This window comes from Octodon degus, unplaced genomic scaffold, assembly GCF_000260255.1.
Source record: "Octodon degus isolate 3935 unplaced genomic scaffold, OctDeg1.0 scaffold00005, whole genome shotgun sequence".
In the NCBI taxonomy this organism is placed as follows: domain Eukaryota; kingdom Metazoa; phylum Chordata; class Mammalia; order Rodentia; family Octodontidae; genus Octodon; species Octodon degus.
Genome location: NW_004524581.1, coordinates 11,657,617 through 11,676,060, shown reverse-complemented (window position 1 = coordinate 11,676,060; position 18,444 = coordinate 11,657,617).

Sequence of the window (18,444 nt, the reverse complement as noted above, 5' to 3'; positions counted from 1 at the left end):
CTGTCCCTAGATGGGCTGAGCCGTGTGCAATGAGAACATAGATCCTAAAGGATCGCCTAAGAAGCTGTATTTCTTGAATTAGAATTCTGAAGTTGTACATCTATAAATATATGTTTATTATGTGATTGGCCTTGGTGGGCCCGAGTGGGCTGGGGAGGCACCTGTCGCTGCTCTTGCTTCCTGGCCCGGCTGCCGTTCACCACTGGCCCAGGCTGACTGCTACTGCAGTCACGAGTGCTGTTCCAGGCCTGCGCCGTCCGGGCCAAGGGAAGGGCCTCAGGTGGCTCTTAGGGGGCGAACAGGGCCTGGGTCCCTGACATCAGGCCTAGGTGGGTCACCTGTCCCGGGTCCCATCCTCTGCTGTCCCCATTCCCTTCTCACTGCAGACCTGAACAAGCACAACCCACATCTTCCCTCCCCAGCCTGGAAGCCTGCTCCTCATCCAGGCTGGGGAAAGGCCCAGGCTTATCCATCTCCATCTGCAGCCTTTCCAGGCGTCTCCCCTCTTGCCCACAGTGGGCCCTCCTCCCCCAGAGCTCAGCAAAGTCAGAGCCTCATCGCCTAGAGGGCTCCCCCACACACCCAGAGTGGCAGATCTGCCCCATGCACCTGGAGACAGGACCGGCAGCCCTAACTGGCAGGCCCAGGCCCCTCCCGCTGCTGTAGCAGCCAAAGACAGGCGGGCTGCCCGGTGGTGCCACTGCAGCCCGGGAGCTCATTGGCTGTCCCCGCCCCGGGTCACTGAAGCCTTCTCTGGGCTGCGGGCTGCCACTTGTTAACCGCAGTTGGCAAAGGGGCCTTGCCAGGTGCCCTCCCACAGGCACCTACCCCATCCCTTGCCCTCACTGGAATAAGGGCATCTCAGGAAGGCCAGAAAGGGTGGGACCTGCTCCCTGTGTTTGCCGCAGAAAGGAGGCTTTGACAAGAATATCCCACCCACTGTCGTGAGACAGACTAGCTCCACGGCCCGCCAGTTTCTTCCTTGTCCTGTGTACTCCATCTCCAAGGATGGCAAGGTGCTCTTCCCAGGGCCGAGGGGCGCGCATCTGGCTCCCGGGCTCAGCAGTCACCTAGTCAGCTGAGGCAGGTGCACACAGGCTAAGACTGACAGCACTAAGCCAGTTATGCAGTCCTTGAAATCTTGCTAGACTTTGCACCCACAGTGTGACACCACTAAGCCCATTTCCCAGAGTAGGAAACCTGCTTGGGGACCAAAGGTGACCGCTAGGGTCTCCACTTTGGGGGTTTCACAATTCTTTGTTGTTTCATTTTGTGTTTGAAATAGGGTCTCGCCATGCAGTTCAGGCTTACCTTGAACTCACTATGTAGGTAAGACTGGCTTCAAACTCATGGTGACCCTCCTGCCTCAGCCTCCTGGGTATTGGGATTATAGGTGTGCACCATCACACCTTTCACAAACACTTATTTTAAAGGTGTTTCCTGTGCCTGGATTTACTATGCTGAAGGTGATTAGATCCTGTCTTCCAAATAGAGCCAGGGGACCCATGTCCAGGAGTGTTGATGAGGTTGGAATGGCCTCACTAAGGCCAATGGGACCTTGTCTGGGGATGAGTTGCATTCTGTCTCTCTAGCAAGGGTGATAGCTCAGAGGCACAGTGCCTGCCTGGCAAGCACAAGGTCCTGATTTTGATCCCTGGTACCAAAACAAGCCAGCAGTGTCACCCTTCTGTCACTGTCATCCCCAAGAGGCAGCACAACAGATCAGCCCTTGGGTGACAGCCTGGGCTCCATCCTGGGTTGGCCATTCAATGGCTGGGTGACCTTGAGCATGTCACCTAAGTTCCCTCTGCCTCAGCTTCCCCCTTTGCACAGCAAGAGTCCAGGGTGGCTGGGAGGAGTGGAAGTTATCTAGCACTTAGCTGCTGCTGGTGTGAAGTGCCCCGGGGTCATTGGCCCTCCCCACAGAGTAACTGGCCCTGGGGGTCAGTTCCCGGTCCAGGCAGTGAACCCTGAAAGCTCCGGGCCGAGGCACAAGGCTTCAGGAAGCCTGCAGATGGGTGGCAGTTGCAGGGCAAGGCACAGACTGGGCTCTGGCATTAGGAGGAATGAAGGTTGGAGCAGAGGCCTGGTGGGGAGACAGCGCCCCAGCTAGGTCGCTATTGTTACTGCATGTCTGCAGTGCAGGACGGCGTGCTGGCCAGGGCAGTGGGCACTCCAGCAGGACGCGCCTTCATTCCTTTCACACACACTTCTCTTCTCTTGATCCCCTTCCCCTTTGCAAAAGATCTGCTTCCCTGTTTCCTGTATGTACTTTAGGGCCCTACTCTACAGTTACCACCAAAGAGGGCGCTGAGCAAAAAAGGCTTCACCATGAACAAGCAAAAGGCTCTGGGTCTCTCTGATCCCATGCAACCCTGGCCGCTTGGTCACCCTCAGGTCACCTGAATCCTCCCTGTACCCTCTCTGCCATCAGGGAGGTTATGTGGGGAGGACAGGGAGTGGAGCAAACCAGCTGTCTTCCCCATAACCCTCGTAAAAGCCTGCAGAGCCTCAGGTGGCATCAGGATTCTGGGGGTGTTTGTGTCATTGTCCCTCTCCCTGGGGGAGAGGTGGAGGCCTGTCATATCCATCTTGGGCAGGATTGTAGCATGGGATAGTGGCCTCCAGGAAGGCATCCAAGGAAGGAAAAGGCTGGAGACGGAAGGGGCCTCGGCACCACACATGTCTGTCCACTCACAGCTGCCCCTCTGTGGCCTTCTCACCAGCTCCTCTGCTGGGGTCGCAGCTCTGCAGCCAATAGCCTGTACACTGGCCAACGTCCAAGGGCTCAGACGCAGGCTGCTAGGCCCAGATGTGCCCGCCAGGGCAAAGGCTGCCCCCACCATCCAGCCAGTCTGTGTCACTGGGCAGGCACGTTCCCTACCTCCTGGGGGAAGCAGTCCTACTGAAATAGCTGCAGCTCCTCTCCCAAGTGCCGAGATGACACGAACAGTAGCCATGAGCTGGGCATGGTGGTACTCGCCTGTCATCCCAGTGCTTGGGAGACTGAGGTGGGAGGATGGCCAGGAATTCGAAGCCAGTCTGGACTGCAGAGGGAGTTCAAAGCCAGCCTGGACTACAAAATGAGATCTTCGGGGCTGGTGAGATGGCTCAGTGGTCTAAAGCACCTACTTAGAACAAGCTTAAGTCAGGCAAAGCACAGGGACCGCGGTTCAATCCCCCAGCACCACATGCCAGCCAGCCCCGCCCCCTGGTGGGCTGAGCTGGCCACACACACACACCAAATAAATAAATAGGGGCTGGTGAGATGGCTCAGTGGTCTAAAGCACCTACTTAGAACAAGCTAAACTAAGCAAAAACACAGGGACCGCGGTTCAATCCCCCAGCACCACATGCCAGACAGCCCCGCCCCCTGGTGGGCTGAGCTGGCCACACACACAAAATGAATGAATGAATAAATAAATAAATAAATCTTTAAAAATAAATAAATAAAAATAAATAAAATTTTTTTAAAAAATTAAAAAAAAAACCAACAAAATGAGATCTCAAAAAGCACCAAAAAAATAAATAAAATTACAAAAAAAAAAAAAAAAGAGTGGCCCCTGACTTCAGTCACTAAGGTCCCCACTCCAAGGAATAGAAAACAGACTCCAGTCACAGCCTGGAGCCAGGTGGCACCACCTACTTCTGGAATTAGACACGATTCTGTTCCCAGCTGCACAGTGCTGCCCTGGCCGCCAGCCTAGGGGTGCCTCCAGCAGCCCGTGCATAGCCCCATGTACCGAGCAGGCACCCCACACCCTAAACTCGAATGGCAGTCATGGCTGGGTGTCCAGGCCGCAGATTCAGGGTGACTGCCGTGTGTGCTGAGTGCTTCTGCCTGACGTCTACAAACCGCAGTCCCCCTCTGGTCCCTTGTCTTGGCACCAGAGCCCTAAGCACTAGTCTGCACAGAGAGCAGGGCTTTCCCCTCAGCTCTAACAGCAAGCACTTTCCATTTGTATTCATCGTAAATTTTTATTATAATTATCATCCCACAGATCTCCCAGTTCAGCCACTACCAACACCCACTTTCCTCGGCTGCTGGGTTTATAGGCACGGAGGCTGCCACAGCCTGGGCTGCTGGCCTGAGCAGGCCAACCCAGGGCTGGAGGCCATCCTAGGCCCAGCCTCGTCCCCAACCCCCACACCTGCCCTTTTCCAGGACAGCCCAAGCTGCCCACTGGGGTCCACAACCTGGGTGGGGTAGGCGCCAGAGGATCAGGTGGCGTGCCCTACAGCTGCCAATACTCTTAGCTCTGGAGCCCAAGGCCTCAGCTGGGACACAATTCGAGGAACTGTTGATTTGGCTGTGTTTCCAGCCCAGCAGCTGTGAGGGACACACAGGGTACGAGAGGTGAGGAGATCGCATGTCCCTCCAGGGCGCTGCTGATGTCAGTGTGGACACCCACCTCCATGGCCTCTGCATGACCCGGGACGGCTGCCCATCCACTGGCTGCTCTAGTATCTGTTTGTGAGGTGCCAGTCCCTAGCCTCCTCCCAGAGGTGCTCTAGTTCGCCGCAACCCCCACCACCCCTGGCTGCCCAGGGTTACCCTGCCCAGACCCCACCTGCCCCTTCCTCCCTGCCCTCGGTCCACTGGGGGTGCTTGTAGCTGCCAGCATCCCAGGGGCAGCCAGGAAGAGCCTGGTACCCCAGATGTGCCCAGTTCTGCACCCATGGGGTGTGGTCTGTAAGCCAGGCTCCTAAAGCCCCTGAGCCCCTTTCCTCTTCTGTTTGCCCCTGCTCCTGGCCGGCAGCCTACTGGGGATATGGGGTACCCTGTGTGGAAATCCTTGCCTTGCCTAGTGATGCCCCACAAAGTGAGCTGTTGAGATTTTGGTCCTGGCACTTCCTGAAAAAGGACGAGGGGTGAGCAATGGCCCCGCAGAACTCTGTCATGAGGGCTGGGATCAACTTCAGTGCGGGCGCCAGCCAGGAGTGTGAAAACAGGACATTTCACCACTGGTCAGATGGGCTCAGAAGGCCTGGCTTTGGGGGCTACACCTGGGCTACCCTCAAGGCACAATGACAAATGGCAGAGGCAGGCATGGTGGACAGGGGTTCCCATCCCTAGAGCCTAGGTCCCAGCCCTGAGTGAGGGTAGGCATTGTATTTAGTTCAGTGAGAACTTCAGGAGAGAGAGGCTCCACTACTAAGATAAGTATTTCAAAACCAGAGACCTAACCTAACCCCACAACTTTACCAGTGAGGAACCAGTGGCCCAGAAGCAAAAAGTCATTTGCCACCTGGCTCTGCCATGTCAGGCTCCTGCCTGGGCCTCAGAGCCCTGGGCTGTGAAGACAGAGCTGGCCGCCCATGGGTGATGGCAGAGGCGCACAGGTACGCATCCCCATCCCAGGCCTAAATCTGGGCCGCAGCTCTGAGGACCCCTGGGGCAAGTGTTAGGACCAGGAGCCCTGGCATCTGACAGAAGGCAGCCAGATGCAGGTCTGGGACCCGCCAGCAGAGCAGAGGTGGTCCACTTCCCTGACCAAAATCTAGCGGGTTGCAAGCAATCAGCCCAGGATGGCCTCTGCCACTGATCACCTGACCCGGCCCAGCTTCCCAGCCTTTCTCTCAGAGACCTCACAGCAGTACCAGGGGCAGGGCCCCTTCTCACCTCAGAGCTGGGACCCTGAGGCATCAAGCACAAGGTGGCCGAAGTCCACACTGGCCTGACAAACTCTGTTTTTATTATAATGTCTTCATGGGTAGTTGTCCCCCAGCCCTGTTTGTCCTTCCACCCAATCCTGCCCTCACCGCATTAGCAAGGACAGCCACCCTGACCAAGGTGGCCTCAGGGGCTCCAGTCAAATGCAATGTTCTGGGCCTTTCAGTCCCTCTCTGGTGAGAGGAACAGAGCCAATCCCCTGATCCCAGCGCAAGACAGGACAGGGACTTGGGACTTGGTCTCTCAGGACACTTCTGGTTGGCACTAGAAAGTCTCAGAGCCCCAGAAACTCCTGAGACCTGGAGAAAGTGGTGCACAGACTTCCCTTCCTCAGTGAACAGGGTCTTCTTCCCACCACCCTGCTCTCTAATGAGACAAATGAGGGAGACCACAGTCAGACCCAGCCCCCAGAGGCTTGCAGTTGCCAAGGAGGTAAGAAGGGGCTCCCTGCCTGTCAGAGGTCCAGTCCTCCCCTAGGCCTTGTGACAAAAATTCAGAAGGATCCCAAGGAGGGCCTGGGTCCCAAGCCCCTAACCCAAGTCAACTTAATCTTCAGACTGGGAGTGCTGGCCATTTTGAGGGGATCCCAGGTGGGGCAAGCTCAGGGCTGGAGCCGGCAAGGCCTGCCAGGGGCCCCTGAACGGAGCCTGCCTCTACCTGTCTGGTTTGGGGTGAGTCATTTCCTCCTCCTCTGGCAGCCAAGAGGGCAGGCATCTAAAAATAGCAGGGCCCAGACCCAGCAGAGATACCCAGAGCTGTTCCCTGAGCACAGGCGCTGCCCTGGGCTGTGGTCCCTATCCAGCCCCTGGCCTCAGTCCAAGGAGGACAATGGCCCTGTGCAGCCCCTCACCCCCTTTGCAGGCTCTGTGTGTGGGTAACCAGGAATGGAGGAGGCCGTGAGGGCCGAGACCAAGAGCTTGTAGGGGAGCCAGCGCCCGGCAGGCTGGAGGCGTGACTCAGACTTGGGGCTTCCCTGGGGTGTCACCAGCGGCCTCAATCCCAGGATCTCCCCATACATGTCCCCTCCCTGCCACCCACACAAATGCAGAGACACAAGGAGATGCACGGCACTCGTGCTCAGTAGCTGCGTGAGTCATGTCCCTCCTCTCGGCACGCAGCTCCCAGCTAAGTGGCATCAAGTCCCCCTCAGCAGGGCAGAAACCAGGGCCCCTGTGTGCCTGGGCCACAACCTTGACGACTCACCCTGACCTTAAAGACCCACCAGTCAGGAGGGAGCAGATGAGCCACGCAGAAACCAGAGACACAGGGTCCACAGGGCAGGACTCTATGGAGTCAGGCAGACCTAGGTTCGAATCCTCACACTGCCACTTCCTGGCCATGTGACCTAGGATAAGTTAGTCTATCCTCCCTAACTCTATTTTCTCATCTGTATAATGGGTGACAGGCAAGGCCTGCAGCATGTATCAAATACAATGACCTATATAAAGTCCCCAAGCAGCTCTCTGGAGATGTTTTTAGTTTCATGTCCATCCCAAGGACCTAAGATAATATCTGAAGGGTCACCCTGTGATAGGGAAGGGGCAAGAGGCAATAGAGGAAAAGAAAGGCCTTTCACAATAGCCAGGGCCATGGTTGCCAGTACCATGTGTGTGTCTGTGTCTGTGTCTGTGTCTGTGTGTCTGTGTGTGTCTGTGTGTGTCTGGGAACTGAACCCAGGCCCTTTTCAAACTTTTTAAAATGTTCAGATAGGGTCCTGCTAAATTGCCAAATGGGAGTGAACCTTGTGATCTTCCTGCCTAGCTTCCTTCAATGCTGGGTTCCAGGCCTGGGCCACTGCACCCCGCTACCAATGCTTTAGCTTTTTTTTGGTGAGCTTCCCCCCACCCCTGTATTTTAGGGAAGGGTTTACAGGGTGTTTAGGGTCTCACTACTAGATTGGACACACAGTGATTCTCCTGTTTACAGCCTCTCCAAGTGCTGGGATTATAGGCGCACACCAGCACGCCCAGTCTCAATTGCCCTCTCAGTGCACCCCGGGGGTGGGGCCAGCCCGGGGATCAAACCCCTGGCCCCTGTGCCTGATTGCAGGGTTTTGTTTTATTTTGTTTTGTTTGTTTGGTTTTGGTTTTTGAGACAGGATCTATGAGACAGACTAGTTCAGGTGGACCTGGAACTCAGCGATCCTCCTGCCTCAGCCTCTGAAGTGCTGGGATCACAAGCGTGTACCAGCAGCCATGCCACAACTGCCTTCAAATAGGCACCCCCCCACCCTCTACCACCCCCCACTCCCATTTTCCAAGTGGGAAAATGCAGGCCCAAGATGATAATCTGCCCAACATCATACAGCCGGTTTATGGCAGAACCAGGCGGTACACACCTGTCAGCTTAGCACTAAGCAGAAGGATTGTAAATCGGAGTCCAGCCTAGAAAACCAAGTGACTCAGAGAATGAAATACTGTGACTTAGCAAGACACTCTTTCAAAATAAAAAGATAGATAAGGCTGGGGGTGCAGCTCAACACCAAGACCCTGGGTTCAATCCCCACAGGGTTTTGTGGGCTCTGCGTCCAGAGCCTACGGAGGAGGCACACTTTTCTGTCTTTCCTCCTGGGGCCCTTGGGCCCCCCTGCCCAGGAACTGTGAAATGTGCCAGGCCTTTGCCAGCAGCTTTCTTCTACAACCCCTTGGTGGGACCCTCCTGAGTCCCCGGGTACCCACAACTCCCACAGGAGTCTAGAGAAGGGGAACGAGACCCCAGCTAACCAAACAGCTCTGAGGGGCCTAGAAGCTGCAGGGGTCACAGAGCCAGGCAAGCAGAGCATGACAGAGCCCTGGCTTTGGCTCTCTTGCCCACATCCGGGCCCAGCAGTAATGTGCTCAGCTTCCCAGAACCATCCTGCTGCAAGAGGGTTACCCGGGAAACCCAGACCTTGCATCAGCCAGAGCCCAGGTTCTAGTAGAGCCACTTCCACTAGAACTCTCTGGGGTTTCCCACTCTTATCTGATTCATGTCCCTTTCCCAGGCAACCAGAGACACCAGGCTTCTTGTCCCTGTCGCACGCACAGATGGGGAGAGTGATGTAAGAAAGTGCTTACTCAACTGGGGGGGGGCAGGCCACAGGGGGAGCTGGGAGGGCTCGAGATGGGCCTGGCCTGCTGCCCATTCTGTTCCATCCTAGTTACTTTTTTTGCTTTTTTTGTTTGTTTGTGGGGGTTTTTTTTTGTTTTTTTTTTTTGTTTTTTTTTTGTTTGTTTGTTTTTTGTTTGTTTGTTTTTTTTGGCAGTACCAGGGATTGAACTCAGGCCCTTGCGCTTGCCAGGCAAGCGCTTATTCTACTGAGCCATCTCCCTAGCCATGTTTTTTTGTTTTTTGCCTGTCTTGCTATGCGGTTCAGGCTGACCTTGAAGTCACTGTGTAGCCCAGGCTGGTCTAGAGCTCTCTGCGAACCTCCTGCCTCAGTTTAGTCATTCTGAAGGGCTCTCAGCGGGCACAAGCATCAAGAGGTCCTGTGTGGAGTGAAGGAAGGAGTGGAGGTTGCCGATAGGATGGGCTAATAGAAGGGTTACACACAGCCTGGGGAAGGGGAAAAGCCAACTGAGCTAGAGGCCTGCAGTCTGCAGCTCCCCTTCTATGGCTTATTGAGTTCTCGTCACCACGGGGTTTAACACTTTATGGCCCCCATCTCATTTAAGCCTTACAACCCAGTGATACTTTCGTCATCTTTTGTTGCCAGGTGAATTACCTGTGAGGTTCAGAGAGGTGAAGCAACTTCTCTAAGGATACACAGCTCAGTGCTTATTTCAGTTGGCTCGGCCCGGCCAATCCAATCAGGGGATTCGAACTTGCTGAGGCTGGGAGGGGCCGTCCAGGTGTGCTGCGGGTTGGCACCAGGCTCCCGGGTCCCTGGCGGCGCGGCGCAGCGGCGGAGGACGCAAGAGAACAGGACCACCGGGGCTGGGGCGCTGGCCGGCCCAGGCTCCGATGGGTGGGGCGCGCTCCCGATCTGCCCTGCCCCTCTAAGGCAAGACAGGCCAGACTGCGTCCCAAGTGGCCCATGAACCCGGCGGCGGCGGCGGCCAGACCTTGTCCCAGACACCTCTGATGGCCGCCCTTTGCTCCGTCTGGGCCGTGCAGACAAATGGGGGAAATTGAGTAAGCCGGCTCGGCTCGGCAGGGCAGGAAACTTCTGGCTGGTGCAGCGCAAGTCTCAGCAACTTTGGGAGAGGGGGAGGGGAGTGCACTCCTGGGGAACTTGCTGGAGCTAAAGAAGACGTGGGGCCGGGGGAGGGGGCGGGGCAGGGCTGGGGCGCCTGCACCCTCCGCGTTTTGGGAGGCTGAGGCAGGAGGACTGTGCTGCCTGGCCCTAACGTTCAGGGGCAAGAGTGGGGTTGGGCTGGGGGGAGTTGAACTCTAAGCAAACACAAGTTTCCATTTGGAACCGAAATCTCTTGGGTAGGTATTTATCTGGGGCTTTTTCAGTCTGGACCCTCATTATTGCTTTGTTCTGGGTTGTTTTTTGTGGTGCTGGGGATAGAACCCAAGGTTTTGCTGCAGGTGAGGAGGGCGAGTATTCTGTCCCTGAGCCACAGCCCCACGCCAGTGCTGCTGTGATTTGTTTGTTTGTTTTGAGACAGGGTCTTGCTATGCAGTTCAAGCTGGCCTTGCTGTCACTGTGGAGCCCAGACTGGCCTCGAACTCCCTGTGATCCTCCTGCCTCAGCCTCCTGAGTGCTGGGATAACAGGCCTGCACCTCCACCCGGACAGCACTGCTGTTTTACTCTGCAGACTGGAGTAGCTCTCTCTCGGTCGCCCCCAGAACTAGATCCAAGCCTCAACCCTGCTGAGCAGCCCCACTACCAGCTGCACCCCGGTCCACTGGGCAGAGAGGTCACAGGGCCTGCACACCACCAAGTGGCCCGCTGGGCCTGCGCCTGCTTCGGCCTTCGCCCTGAATACTTTTCCCTCCTGTGCTCCCCTTTTTATCATCATCATCATCATTATCGTGGCAGGGAGGTCTTCCTGAGACCCCGGGCTGCAGCCCGGCCCTGCGGTCTTCTTTCACAATGAGAGGGAATCAGCCTCAGAGGCCGAGGTCTGTCTGTGGCCATGGAGCCCCTGCCCTGCCCTGCCAGCGAGCGCCGCAGCCTCACACAACTGCAAGGACAGGTGACTGCCCAAAGAGGCCTGAATGTCCACGGGACTGGCCCATCCCAGCGATGAGGCTGGACCCTAGCATGGGTTTTTTGTTTTGTTTTGCGTAACCGGGGATTGAACTCAGACCCTTGAGCTTGCCAGGGATTATGCTACTGAGCCATTTCGCCAGCCCCTGTTTTTTCTTTTTTTAAAGGCAGAGTCTCCCTCTCTCTCTCTCTACGTAGTTCAGTCAGGCCTTGAACTTGCTATGTAGCCCAGCCTGGCCTCGAACTTGTGGCGATCCTCCTGCATTAGCCTCCCAGGTGCTAGGGTTGTGGGAGTGTGCCACCACGCCCAGCCCCGCCATGGCATACTGAAGAGCCATGTGGGCCTGCTGGCCTCAGAAGAGAGAAAGTTGCTGTCTCATATGTTGCTATGGTCTCTTTTTATTTTGTTTATAGGTTTTTGGTTAATTTTTTTAAGGCAGTGTCCCAAAATGTGCACTTGCCTAGCCTGTGTGAGGCCTCGGGTTCAATCCTCAGTACTACGAAATAAAGAAATACACAATAAGTAAGTAGCTTCCATTCCCAGTATCAACAAAAGAAAAGAACAAAAAGCCCAGCCCGTCCTGAGGAGGAGGATGCAGGCATTTCCGTGGCTGGCTGTGTGAGAAGCCTGGCTTCCAGCTGCCTGCTCCGGAAGCCTCTGCCCTGTGCCCTGCCCCAGGCCGGAGCTCTAGCCTGGGCTCAGGCACGGTGAACTCCTACCTCCTTGGCTGCCCAGGGTCTGCCCGTGAGCGCTGCCAGGACGGGCGGGACGCCTCGTACAGGTGAAAGCCGCGGAACCCGAGCCAAGTGTGGTGGCGCACACCCAGGATCCCAGCACTCTGGGAGGCTGAGGCAGGAGGATCACTGCAAGTTCAGGCCCAGTTTGGGCAATTTAGTGACCTTGTGGGACTCTTTCCAAAAGTAAAAAATTATTATCTCCAAAGGCGACACTGGGTGGCAAAAAATAAAGCAGCGCCAGTATGCACAAGAAGGTGGCAGCACCGACACTGCAGTCTGAGCCCCCACCAGCCAGGTGCTTGCTGCAGGTGGCGGAGGGCTGTCAGCAGAGCCAGAATGTGGCGGAAGCCTGGCCTCCTGAGGTCAAGGCTCTGCTGCCTCCTGGGCTGGGGACCCAGGCCAGACCACAGGGGACATAGGACGTTTTCCTTGCCCAGAGGATACTGAGTACCGGGCAGTGAGGGCTCTGTGATCTTGTGGTGCAAGCCAAGCCCTCTCCCCAAGGTCCACTACCTGCCCCACAGTGGCCCCCGAGACCTAGCGACATGCTGCCCAGCTTGGCTGGGCAAAGGAAGGAAGAGCAGCCAGAGGTGCAGGTCACATGTCTGGGCCTCTGTCCCCTGGGTGCCTCTTGTTCTGTTCTCAGGAAGCAGAGAATGCACAGACTTCCTGCTCTCACCCAAGTCTCTATGCCCTGCCTGTCATCTGGGAGTCATGGGCTGGGGCCCCCTCTGTTCTTCTGAAGTCACCCAGCCTCAGGTAGCCTCAGATCTGCCATCCATGAGACCCTGGGTAGCTGGCTTTGCACCCCTGTGCTTTGGTTTTCCCAGTAAATCGGTGAATGCATGGAAAGTGTTCTGAAGAGGCCCTAGCCAGGCATTGGGGTGCATGGCTGAGAGGCTGAGGCAGGAGGGTCGCTGTGAATCTGAGCCCAGCCTAAGCAACTTTTTTTTTTTTTTTTTGGGAAACCAGAGACCAAACTCAGGCCCTTGCACTTGCCAGGCAAGCGCTTATTCTACTGAGCCATCTCCCCGACCCTCAGCCTGAGCAACTTGACGAGATCCTATCTCAAAACACATACAAATGGGCTGTAGCTCAACGCAAAGCCCTAGGTTCCACCTGCAGGGTGCCCACAGCACACACACAGGGTCCCACTGCTGTGTTTGTCTGCTGCCTGTACGTGCTGACTACTCTGTGGCTGTGATAACAGTGCCTTCTTCATCAGGCTAACGTAAGGATTGAATTAGATAAACGTGTGCAATGCATGTTCGGTTGGCTGTGCTCCATGGGCACACATCTTGGTGGCTGACATTCTGGACCTTAGCATGGCATTGGGGTGGCTTTCTGGGGACAGACTACATGGCTCAGTGGCCCAGGCAGTCCAGTTCTGAGGGCTTCAGGAACTGTGCCCTCGCTGAGCTCCCTGGTTGATCATTGTCAGCTCCCTCAAGCCCTGTAAAGCAGCTCCCTCTGGGTTGGCTTTCCCAACATGCCGTCCTGGCAGCTCGCACAGGCCCAGGGCACTGGGCAAAGTGTCAGGCCTGCTACAAAATGCATTGGAACTTTATCTGACCTCTGGCTGATGGCCGGGCCAGAAATACACTGGCTTGAACGTGCAGCTGGGCTGGAGGAGGAAGAAGATGTTTTTAAGCTGTTCAGTTTTACTAGTGAGTGCTGTTCCTGCATATGCAACCCTCTGAGACACCCAAGGCCTAATTCTGAGCCCTGGATTCGCAGGGAAGGGAGAGAGGAAGACGTGTTCTCTCTAAACTCTGGGAAGCTCGCTGCCATTGCCTTCAGCGCAACAGGGACATCTCCCCTGCAGTGGCTTCAACTGCCACACCCTAGAAAGAGCCTGTGACAATGGCAGCAGCGAAAGCCACACCAGACTGGAACGCGGCCAGGGTGGCGGCGCTGGCAGCTCCGCTGCAGTCTGGAGTCTCAGCCCGGTCAAGGGCAAGGCTCCCTTCCTGTCCCACTGCGCTGCGTGCTGGTGACACTTGCGAGGGCGCGGTCTCCTCTGGGCTGTCTTAACAGATTTCCCCTCACGCATGTCCTCTGGAGAGGCCATTGTCTCCGAATAAAAGGGATTCCGGGGGCGACTGCACCCCAGAGCACTGAAATGAGCCTGTGTCCTGGGTTCCTGGCACTGAAGGACCAAAACAAGACTGGATCTGCAACTCAGCGGCAGGGAGGGGCAGGGAACTAGCGTGTCGGAGACTTTGGGTTGAGCCTCCAGGCACCCTAAAAGCTAATTAATTAATTTAGAAAAGAGTGGAGAATGGAAGGAAACAAAGGAAGAGAAGCACTCCATGTCATGTAGTCTGGAAAAGTTTTAGACATTAGTTTGCATTGTTCTGTTTTGTTTTCTGGTTGGGTTTTTTTGGTGATTTTTTTTTTTTCCAGAACCAAGGATTGAACTAAGGCCCTTGCACTTGCCAGGCAAGCGCTTATTCTACTGAGCTATCTCCCCAACCCTGTTTTATTTAAGATAGTCTCCCTGTGTAATCCAGGCTGGACTTGAACTTGTAGTGCCCCTCCTGCCTCTGCCTCCTGAGTGCTGGGATTGCAGCTGTGAGCCTGATTTATTTTGCATTTTTTGAGAGTACCGAGATTTCCTATTACACAGGTGAGACCACACTGCTCTGTCCAAAGGCAGGAGCACAGTGCTGCAGCCTGACAGATTTCCTCTGCAGAGGGCAGCCGATTTCCTGCTCCAGGGCTGCTGTTGCCCATGTGTGGAGAAACTGTTATCATCTTAGCTCACCACTTACTGAGCACTGTGTTCCAGGACAAAGAACACAGAGGATTATGTCTTTTAATTTTTTTTAAATCTCTTTTAATAATAAGTTATCAAGAAAATGTCATTAGCCTCAATTCTAGATGGGAAATGGAACCTCAAAGAGATTAAACAACTTGCTCACTTTTGGCAGCCTAGAGACTGAAATCTCTCTCTCTCTCTCTCTCTCTCTCTCTCTCTCTCTCTCTCTCTGCTTTGCTTTGCTTTTTGAGGCAAGGTCTTGCTATCTCAGTATGCAACCCAGGCTGGCCTTGAACTTGCAGCAATCCTCCAGCCTCAGCCTCCCAAGTGCTAGCTAGGATCACAGGCAGGCACCACCATGCCCCCGCAAAAAGAGAAGCATAAAGTACTGATTGATTGAAACCTTTTATGCCCACTTAGCTCCCCAAGGGATCCCGTGACACATGTCACACCAGCCCCAGTGTCCCTCACTATGTGCTACAGAGAGGCTTCCTACAGAGACCGAGAATTCCAGATTCATATGTGGCTGTCTGGGCCATTTGGAAAATATATTTGGGGAGGGAGTAGAGAAAGCTTGCTTCATGTGACAGTTCAGGGCTGATGTACATATTTTGTTTTGTTTTGGGTCTTTTTGCCAGGACTGGGGATTGAACTCAGGCCTTTGTGCTTACCAGGCAAGCGTTTATTCTACTGAGCCATCTCCCCGGCCCCTGATGTACATATTTTGAACACTCAGACACACTATATGGGGGTCTCTATTGCTGTTGCTTAGGGTCCTCAAGGCTTGGGTGGTCAGTTCACCAGGGTTCCCTCAAGGTCACAAGAGGACAATGGGTGGCCTCCCATGCTGACTGGGCTTGGAAAGTCCCCCAAGTAAGAAAAGGGAGAAAGCATTGTCACTTAGCTGCAGCCAGGCCAGGATGTGCCACCAACAATTCCACAGGCGGTAAGCACTGTTTCGTTCTGGAGGGAAGTCCCGCTAGCAATAAACCTCCGAATCCAGGCACAGCCACCCAGCACCGCTCAGGGCGCCTTGGCCCCAGCCTTGACCTTCCCAGCCACCAGGTCCCTGGAGTGTTCCTCCCCCTGCAGCTCTGTCGCCCAGTGCCCAGCATTGAGCCACGGCTCAGGCCGCTGGCCCTAGGGGAAGGCACACAGAGCTGAGAATAGACAGGAAGAGCAGCTGCGCCAAAGGAAAGAGGTGTTCACAAGGGATGAGGGAGCCAGATGTAGAGTGCATGCCTGTAACCCCAGCCCCTGGGAGGCTGAGACAGGAGGATATCAAGCTCAGCCTGAGCAATTTAGCAACTTAGTGAGACCCAAAAACAGACATAAAAAGGAGCTGAGGCTGTGGCTCAGTGTGAAAGCCCTGGGTTCAATCTCCAGTACTAGAAAAAAAAAAAAAAAAAAAAGAGTAGGGGTGGCTGGGGTGAAGAGCCAGGGTGGCAGAGACCGGCAGTGTAGCCCTTGTTCTAATTGCAGCTTCACATCTGGGCTGACCCGGAAACGCTGGGGCTTCCGGGCTGGCCAGGGACCAGGGCAAGCTTGGAAATGTTGAAAATGCCCCTTGGGCTTTGCCTTTGCTCCCCGAGCCCCTAGGCTGTGGCCAGGACAAATGGAACTGCAAAGCAGCTCCAGCATTCGTGCCCTCACAAGGGCACTGGCGTCTCAGATCCATTTCTCTGAGTTGAAAGTGGAGGAGGCCATGGGCTGTATCAGATTCCCACAGGCAAGCCTGGTGTGAACGCCAGGTCAAGCTGATGGCAGGGTGCGGGGCTGGCACAGCAAACTCCCCTGAGGGCCTGGGACAGAGCCCGCGGAGGCCCAGGAAAAAGTTAGGCGCAGTCACCCCTAGAGGTCATCGTTAGCCTGTTCCGCAGTGGGACGCCATCCCCAGTGAGATTTAAGTCAGTTGCAAGAGCCGCGGACAGCCGGGTCCGATGGAAGAGTGCATGATAGTTGGGCCTGCAGAGTGTGAGGACGCTGGAGAACAGCAGGCGGCAGCCACAGCGGGGCTCGGCGCACGAAGGGACCGGGCAGCTGCTCTGCTGACCTCAGCGGCACCTGACGCCCGCGCGGGGACAGAGGAGAACGCGCTGTGCGGAGGAGCGTGGCCACGATGTCCCGAGCGCGCACACCGCGTGCTCCCCGGCCGGCGGATTCCTCAAAAGCCAGCTTCTTGGAAGAAGTGGCAGCAGCTCTGGGGGACTGGACGGTGACTGTAACCCGAGCCCCGGGCCTCGGCCCCCCTGGCACAGCGGGAACCGGAGTCACTCCCCGAGACTTCCGGGCTCCTCCTCCACCCTGCCCCCAAGAGGTCCCTCCACCCCCGCACCGCTGAACTACGCTCCCTCTAGACACCAAAGTTTTCGTACCTTTGAGACATCACTGTGTAATTCTGGCTGCCCTTTTCTTGTATCGGGGATCGAACTCAGGACCCTGAGCTTGCCAGGCAGGCGCTTATGCTGCTGAGCTGTCTCCCTGGTCCTCTAGGTGCCCTTGAACTCTCAGTGGTTCGGCTGCCTCGCCCTCCCAAGCGCTGGGACTGAGCTCTATAGAGACACTGGCGACTCCTTGTTTCTTTCCTCCAGCTCCAGGCCTCAAAACTACATCCTCTAAAAACTTCAACTGCTCTTACTGTCAGGGCCCCTCATCCAAACCTCACTGTGCAAATTCACCTACATTTTATCTGCTCTGTGCAGGATACACAGTGGGGAGACAGGGAGCCCTCTGGAGAGCTGTCAGCTGCTTTGGAAAATCATACCGCAAGCCTGGTATGTCACAGGGGCAGGAAGACTGAGGCAAGGGGATTGCAAGTTCAAGCCCAGTGTGGACAACTCAGTGACTTAGGGAGATCCTGTCTCAAAATAAATTTAGAAAGGGAATGCAGAGCCAGACATGGGGCACAGGCCTGTAGTCCCAGCACTCAGGAGGCTGAGGCAGGAGGATCGTTGTCAGTTCAAGACCAGCCTGGGCTACAAAGTGAGCTCAAGGCCAGCCTGAAGTTTGTGGCAAGACCCTGCCTCAAAAAGGAGAGAGACAGGGGCCAGGGAGATGGCTCAGTGTAATAAGCGCTTCCCTGGCAAGCGCAAGGGTCTGAGTTCAATCCCTGGTTTCATAAAAATAAAAAATAAAAAAGGAAAGGAAAAAGAAAGAGAAGAGAAGAGGAAAAGAAAAGAGAGGGGGCCATGCCCACTCAGGACCAGAGGCACAGCCAGCCTTGTTGGCTCAGACTCCTTGAATTCAGGCTCCTTTGAAGCCCGCAGGAGACATCTGCTAAGGCAGGCTCAAAGCCCCCTGTGAAGCTGGGGACCAGTGGCTGTCCCTGCTCTCCCTGCTCTCCTTGGGGCTAGAGGAAAGAGGATCTGCGAAGTTGGCAGTAGAGTGGCTTGTCAAGGCACTGCCCTGCTAAGGGCGGCACACCCACGTGCCCACACACAGTTGCACACATGCATACATGCATGCACACACATGCATACACAGGTGCACACACATGCATGTACAGACACGTGCACACATACACATACACAGGCACTCACACATGCACACACGCACACATGTGTGCAGATGCCCATTGGTTATCGGTTTAGTTCCAGCTCACTCCCTCGAGCCACAGGTTGAGCTGGAGAAAGCTTGACAAAACCAGGCCCCTGCTTGTCCCCACTCCGGGGGTCCCTGCCTCTTCCCCTCATCTGCCCACTGGAGCTGCCTGTCAGTCCTGAGCGCCAACACAGCCCACCTCATACCTCGCAGAGCTGCCAGCCACCTCTGCCTGCGCATGTAGCCATGTCACAAGGGCCCCTCCCAGAATAGCTTCCCCGCCAGCTGGGGTGAGTCTGAAGTTGCGCTGTTAGCCTGTCTTTGAGAAACCTTTAGAAAATAGAATTTGTGTACATGTACATTCCTGTACACGTAAAAATGATTCTGAGGATAAATTTTAGTATACTAAGTATATTTTACTGCAAACAAACAAAAAAAAATGAGAAGAATGTGCCCTAAAAATAAGTTTTTCTTTCTCTTTTTCTTTTTTTTTCCTTTTTTTTTTTTTGTATTTTAGGGAAGGGTCTACAGGGTGCTCAGGGTCTCACTACTAGATCGGACTCATAGTGATCCGCCTGTTTACAGCCTCC